Source organism: Mesoplodon bidens, assembly GCF_964165515.1.
Source record: "Mesoplodon bidens genome assembly, chromosome: 14".
Classification (NCBI taxonomy): domain Eukaryota; kingdom Metazoa; phylum Chordata; class Mammalia; order Artiodactyla; family Ziphiidae; genus Mesoplodon; species Mesoplodon bidens.
In genome coordinates this window covers 79,118,784-79,126,697 of record NC_138170.1, presented here as the reverse complement: position 1 = coordinate 79,126,697, position 7,914 = coordinate 79,118,784, and the positions used below count along the sequence as shown (strand labels likewise).

The following is a 7,914-nucleotide window of genomic DNA, read 5'->3' as shown; positions in this document are numbered from 1 at the left end:
TGAGAAATTATTCAATAATACAATGACGTCCTCCTGCAGGTGCTAAGAATCACTTGACCCTCTTGCCACTTACTATAAAGCCTGCCTCCCAAAGTCCCAAGTGCAGCCCCATGTGGCCCTGCCTGGCATCTGGTGTTCTCCTCCCTGAAGCTGTGGGTACATGTGACTAATAAACCACTGTCCATGTCATCTGTCCAGTGTCAGGTGCCGTGCATATGGCTGGCTGTACTATTTAGGACAGACATCCCTCCCTCAGCAATGGGATGAAAGGAGGTAGGCAGAATGGTTATGAATTCTGGTGGGTTGGATCAGTGGTAAAAAGTGAACCAAGGGAGATGAGAACTCTATTGATATCCTTCATGGAGCATTTTATATACTCCTTCAGACAAAGATTGGCTTCAGTGAGGCCAATTCTTTGTCACCTTATTATATACTCTACTGGTTTGGAAGTTATGGTTTGAATTTGTATTACTTTAGTGATTGTTCTTCAGTTTTAACACACATAAGGTCGTATCATGGTCTAGATTTTATTCCTATCTGGGAAAAATAAAAGGATTTGCTGCCATTTTATACAGATTATGTAAAAAAGCGTGATGCCTGTTTGATTCCTGTGTTGTTTTACATACTCAATATAACTTATGAATAACATGTAAGTTGTGGAACTAATATGTAATTGTATTATGATTATTAGTTTTTATAAATTCATTACCTCCCTTCTGCTTTTCCGTCCTCCTCCTGAGTCCAGAAGGTGCTTAGTTCTCTGACTCCTGCAGAGTTGCTGAACTCTGAGCCACATTTCCTGTCTACTGTCCCATGCCCAGTTGTCAGGTGAGTAAAGCACCCACCTGCAAAGGAGTCTCCATTATGTTTCTTGACCTGATAGACATTTTTCTTATTTTTATTATTCTTATCATAGTTTTTTTATCATAGCTTTATTGCTTCATCATCTCAATTTACTATCATAATTTACCCAGAAGCGTTTTGTTTTTGTTGGCTTCTAAGACTAGAAGACTGATCCTACAGAAATTAATAAAGCCATCTTAAGAGGAAATCAGCACTGGACTTAAGAAATTTTGTGACAACCCTGATTGAAACAGTGTCATTCCTAAACAAGGATCCAGTCATTCATTTAACAAATGCCTGTGTGCCAATCTCCATTCTAAGGGTTAGGGAGAATACAGAGAAGCTCCTAAAGATGTTAAATACTCAGTCCCATATTCCAGTGATCCCATAATCTGCCTGAGGAATAGACATATATGTGCCATTCTGTTGCACAGCAATTAGCATTTATAATAGACACACATACTGGATGTTAATTGTGTGTTTTGACGAGGTGACAATAAGTGATTATCTCTACCTGGGTAGGAGAAAGTTGGAAAAAGCTTCACAGTGAAGTTAGTCTTTGAATTGTGCCATGAAGTGTTAATAAGATTTAGTCAATCAAGGAGAAGAATTAAGAGAAAGAGAGGCTAAGCAAAGGCAAAGGGCATGGCCATGCATTCATTCACCAATTGATTGATCAGCTGATTGATTCAATAAACAGGAATCCTGGACTTACCTTGGGCTAAATATTGTGCAAGGTAGCTATAGAGAAACAAACCCTGCTGCCAGGAACACCATGGGTCATGGGGAGGGAAGTCATAAAACAATCAAGTTTCAGCCAGTTATGTGTAAGGACATAGGCAAGCACAGGACTTCTAGGTATTTGTGTTATAGTAAAGCATCTCCTGGAGCATCACTAGTTTAGACAATTGCTTTTTCTGATAATGAAAATAAAGCAAAAGCTCAGAAGAGTCTAACAAAATCAGTCTTTCTAAACACTAGCTTCCCAAGGCCCCTATTTTACCTCCTACCTCTTGCCCACATTAAAAGTGCATTTCATTTGTCCTAAATTCATCTAATTCCCCCTATTTCTCTGAGGTGCTTTCAGTCATTCCACTTCACAGCCCCCTGCGCACTCATTTGTTGATGGCGTCAGATTCACCTTCAATCCTGAGTGACAGATTTGGAAAAGAACCCAGTTAGAACCCGGCTAATGAGCCCCCTATGGGCTCCTCTAATAGCCAAATGACTGTTTATTTTCATCTTCTGAGTTAGGAAAGAGACTGCAAGTCAAGGAAGAGTTTAGAATAAAGAAGCACTAATTGAATCAGAAAAACACCTGTGTATCTCAACCTATATTTATTTATGTCCTTTAATCTGATGTTGTCTAAAAGGTACAAAGTTTTTTAAACATGCTAATTATGTGCTATAGGGAAAACAGACTCAATAAAAACTAAGAATTAACAGCATCAAGAAAAAAAAAAAAAAACATCAGGGAACCAAGGAATTTTATAGCCTTTTACCCCGGAGTACTTTTTATATGAAAACACCAAATGAAATATTCTTTTTAAAATTGTATTTATTATGACTCTATACTAAAAGTGAGATATAGTCATCAGATGTTATTTGCAAATATTTACATATTTGAGTGAAAAAACATTACTCAGTAAGTGAAAAACCCTGAATTGTCATTGAAAAGTCATAAAGAGTATCTATTGTGTGTCTTTTTTTCTTTTTTTTTTATGGTTCCTGAGAAGCAGCTGTTAGAGGCTACATTTGATGCTAGAATAGCTGGCTGCAATGACAGACCACTGGGACTCCAAGGTGACAATCATTTTAATTGTTTCTAAACGTGCAATGACTGCAGGAGTCTCCAACAATGTGAATATTTCATAACCCATGATTACTGTGTACCCCTCTGCCTTTTATCCTCATCAGAAATATAGACACCAGCTGTCTTCTTTTCATAAGAGATCAACTGTTGTTGTGAATGAATAATCTGTTGTCAGTAATGTGAACACTCAAATCGAATAACACAGTTACTTCCCACACCCAAGAGCACAGAACCTTTTGGATTTGACCTAGGTGAGAAGGTGGAGCCGAAACAAAAAACAAAAATACTCAATATTTGACACTCTGAGATATGCCTTTTTGCTCTTTCTTTATTCCTACCACAGCAATATTCCTTTCCACTCCATAATTGTGTACTTACTAAAACTATGGTAAATGATGAGCAGGCAAATATTTTCTTGCTTCTGTTATCCCAACCAAGTCTTTCATAACTAACTAACTTCTAACCATGTGGGGTTCAAAAAGATGTATAGCACTGGTAATAATCCCTATTCCTCCAAACTTCTCCTAAGTGTCTTCCCTTCCCACGATTGACTTTTTATGCATTGCAGGTGCCATTTTGAATTCTACCACAGCAATGTCAGTTGACTTTGATATGTTTCTACAACTTCTTCCTACATATTACAATCATGCCCTAATTGGCGTTGCCATCTGTTGAATGGGAATGCAGGCTTCTATTTTTTTTTTTTCACATCACATTCTGGAATACTTTATTTCATCCAACTTGTTACTTGAAGAGTTTTGCTGTTACACATCAGTATACAACATAAATTTCTAATCATTACAGAGAATACAGAGAACTCAGCGTCCCCTCCTTGGTCTTATGGGCAGAGAACAGATAAAGAGCTTGTCGACTGGTTGCAACTGCAAGGAGCAGATACGAAAACAATTGAAAAGGTAAACTTACAACCAAACACACCATTCCTGTGCTATCATTACAGAGCTGCTTAGCTCTTAATGTATTTGATCTTTGTTTCAGATTCTTGAAGAAGGTTATACACTTTCTGATATTCTTAATGATATCACTAAGGAAGACCTAAGGTACCTCAGACTACGGTAAGAATAGCCTCAAAACACTTTGTGGAACAGAAAATGACTTTTTTGGTGTAATTAGGCTTTTAAGTAAAGCAGTAGAAAACAAAGTGCTGGTAACTTTCCCCCCTTCATTAACGTTAACTCCCTTTTCTATGGCTCAGTCAGAAAAAAAACTACCAACCTCACTCCAAACTCCGAAGTTTTTCAAGGTTAAAGTTGGGGAAAAGCTGAGAGGGGGCAGAAGCTAAAAGCCCAGTAGGAAAAGTCAAGAGACAGGCCTGGCTGGGAGTGGAGTGAAGAGAGAGTCATGAGATGCCAGTGGGCTACACCCAAACCCTTCTTTCTTTAACGTGCACCCTGCCTTCTCATCCCCATGTCATCTTAAATAGCCTGCTCTGCACAGATGCAGCAACACTCCTGTACAATCCCTCTCAGGCCATGTCCCACTCCTGCTAAGGCACACATGTCACCTCCATATGTGAAGAGAACATATTCCTATTTTAGTTGTTTTCAAGTTAGGGACTGCATTTTTAAGACTAGACAGCAAATCTAGACAAGTCTGGAAGGATATACTATAGCTTTTGCCATAAGGGCTCCTAAAGAAGTATTCTGCCATGTTGCTTTGAAGTTGTCTTCTCTTACGACTCTCTAAAGAAGACTCCTGTTTGTTTCATAGTGCTGGTCTCCTCTACAGGCTCTGGACTGCAGTCTCCCAGTACAGAAGACAGGCTCAGGGGGCCCCGGCAACCCAAGATGAGGCTTAATCCATCAGCTAAGCCAGGGGACAGAGGGAGCAAAGAGCTGACAACATACACACGAGCGCTGCTGCACTTACACAAGGAAAACACCACTTGTTCAATGAACAATTTAAGATCTTGAAGTTTTGAAGAATTATGGAAAAAAATTTAACCTTTTATTTACCAACATGTTTTCAAGGTGAGTAGAACTTGTATGTATTGTGAAAACAGTGATTGTAAAACCTGGTCTTGACATCCCAGAGTATTAGGGAATCCTTAAAAATGAATTTTTTTTTTTTTGGCGGTACGCGGGCCTCTCACCATTGTGGCCTCTCCCGTTGCGGAGCACAGGCTCCGTGGCCATGGCTCACAGGCCCAGCCGCTCCGTGGCATGTGGGATCTTCCTGGACCGGGGCATGAACCCGTGTCCCCTGCATCGGCAGGCGGACTCTCAACCATTGCGCCACCAGGGAAGCCCTTAAAAATGAATTTTAATTTACTTCAATGGAAAAATATTTGCTGGAAAGGTGAAACAACAGGTGTTGAAAGTAACAAAAAGGCTGGGAATCACTGTTTTAGATTATACATTCCATACATTACTATTAACTGGAATTGCACTTAAAATTCAAAAAAGATAAAATTGCTGAGAAAACCATAATTCAAAAAGAGACATGTACCAAAATGTTCATCGCAGTTCCACTCACAATAGCCCGGAGATGGAAACCACCGAAGCGTCCATCATCGGACGAATGGACAAAGAAGATGCGGCACATACGTACAACGGAACACCACTCAGCCATAAAAAGAAACGAAACCGAGCCATCTGCAATGAGGTGGACAGACCCAGAGTCCGTCACACAGAGCGAAGCAACTCAGAAAGAGAAAGACAAACGCCGCACGCCAACACATACACATGGAATTCAAGAAAAAAAATGTCATGAAGAACCTAGGGGTAAAACAGGAACAAAGACACAGACCTACTTGAGAATGGACCCGAGGACACGGGAAGGGCAAGCTACGACAAAGCGAAAGAGAGGCATGGACATACACACAGCACCAAACGCAAGGCAGATAGACAGTGGGAAGCAGCCGCATAGCACAGGGAGATCAGCTCGGTGCTCCGTGACCACCTGGAGGGGTGGGATAGGGAGGGTGGGAGGGAAGGAGACGCAAGAGGGAAGGGACGGGGGAACAGATGTGCATGCATGACTGACCCACTCCGTTACAAAGCAGAAACCAATAAGAAAAATAAAAAGATAAAATTGATAAGAATATGCCTTGTATTTAATGTTTGATATGAATGTAAATAGAAAACTATTAAGAAAATAGCTTCATATTTATACTGAATGTATAAATGGAGAAAACTAAGTTATTTGGCTTTAAAATGAAGTCATCTTATCTAAAAATCGAATTGTCCTTCCACCCCTGCCTGGTTATAATAAATATTGTGTTTTATTAAGGAGAGAAATGATGGTTCAGTGTGAACAGGCTTCAGCACCGACATGCACACGAATGGGGGCGTGTGTGCACGCTAGGGTACACCAGGTAAGCTGCTGGGCACTGGGAGGGACAGGACCATGATCTCGCCCCACAAAAAGGTGGCAGAGTTGGACAGGCATATAAGGAATTGTTTTCCTTGTAGTAACTAAGAAAGTATTTGTTAAACTAGTATACAACTAAACCAAATAGAACTATTTTAAAGAAGTAATTTGAAGGAGGGTTAAGCAAACTCTTATTACCTATTTTCAACCTATGTAACTAAATAACCTTTATAAGATCCATACTATATCCTTAAGCTATAACATTCAAAGACATTATATCTTTTAATGCAACACTGTACAAACCACATGCAGTTACACTATCTATCTATCTAAATCCTCACTTGCTTTCTATGGGTTTTCTTCCTCCTTAACACAGTTGAGAACCCAAAGCATTCCTTAACAGTTGCTGCCGAATAGCCCACTGAAGGTGTAACCACCTCGCATTAGCTGATGGACTTAAACTTGATCCACTGGTTTGCACCCCGGACTTCAAGAGGCGGATCGCTGCAGTAGATGTGATCGCCGAGTTCTTCCAAAGGTGCTTCAGGATCAGCTGTAGCAAACTGGGCAGCATCCTCAATTTCTTTCCTCACTTCAACATCAATTTCCTTTAGTTCTTCAACACTGGCAAGATTGCTGTTCACCATCCTGTCCTTGAGAAGCATGATGGGGTCACTCTTACTTCTAACTTCCTGAATTTCTTCTCGTGTACGGTAACTGACTCCAGGATCACTCATGCTGTGTCCATGGTAACGCTAAGTCTGCAGCTCCATCAGTATGGGCCCCTTTCCAGATCTACAGTAGGCAGCTGCAAATCTTGTGGCCTCCCGGACACACAGGATATCCATTCCATCTACCCTCAGCCCAGGAATGAAGTCGCCTCTCTTGTAGTAATCAGTGCTGGCTGCTGCTCTCTCCACAGATGTTCCCATCCCATAGCGGTTATTCTCACAGATGAAAATACAAGGCAATTTCCACAAAGCCGCCATATTGTAAGCTTCGAATATCTGCCCCTGATTAGCAGCGCCATCACCATACAAAGTCAAACAGATTTCATCTTTTCCGTTATACTTACAGGCCAGAGCAATCCCAGCTCCCAGGGGCACCTGAGCTCCCACGATGCCATTGCCCCCGTAGAAGTTCTTGGCGTACATATGCATTGATCCTCCTTTTCCTTCAGCACAACCTCCTCTTCGTCCTGTAAGCTCTGCGAGAATTGCTCGGACAGAAAGCCCACGAGTAAACGTAAAGCCATGAGCCCGATACGCTGTGATCAGATGGTCTGTGGGGTTTATGCCAGCCTCCAGGCCCACACAAGCTTCCTGACCATCACACAAGTGACAGAAACCACGAATAATTTTCTGTTTATATAGCTGATCTGCTTTTAACTCCATTCGACGAACAGTCTGCATCATTCTGTAGTATTTGAGCCCATCCTCCCTGGTGAGCACCGTAGTGACAGGAGGGCCCTCTTCCAGCCGGTGAAGATCACATTTCTTAATTTCAAATGTAGCATCATTTGCAAAATTACGGGATGCCACCAGCACTCTGCTTGCCGGCTTCTGGGCGACGCCCGACAACACGCGGGAGATGGCGGCGAGCATCTTCCTCATGGAGTGCAGGCAGTGGCGGCAGCGGCGGCTCCCTACGACCCAAGCAGCGCGGCCCAGGTGCCTCCAAGTCTCCTTCAGGCTCCCGGAGCGGACGCTACCACTCACGCCAGCACGACGCGACGGAGACGTCATAAGCCTCGCCGGACCGCGGGCCAACCAGGGGAATGCAGGCTTATTATTCTAGAACACACAGAGACAATAGGGCAGATATATATGGCGCAGTGCAAAGAATATATTATTTAAAGAAAATTAGTTTAGGATTCATATAGAGATCCTGGAACTTGAGGGTCTTCAGTGTGAACAACGACAAAATGC

At 41.9% G+C, this 7,914-nt stretch overlaps 1 pseudogene across 1 annotated transcript; it reads right to left on the bottom strand.

The window, feature by feature from the left end:
* Nucleotides 1-6,304: 6,304 nt before the first annotated feature.
* Nucleotides 6,305-7,713, bottom strand: LOC308627486 (pyruvate dehydrogenase E1 component subunit alpha, somatic form, mitochondrial-like; annotated as a pseudogene). The gene has a single exon. The product of its transcript is annotated as a pyruvate dehydrogenase E1 component subunit alpha, somatic form, mitochondrial-like (transcript).
* Nucleotides 7,714-7,914: the final 201 nt, after the last annotated feature.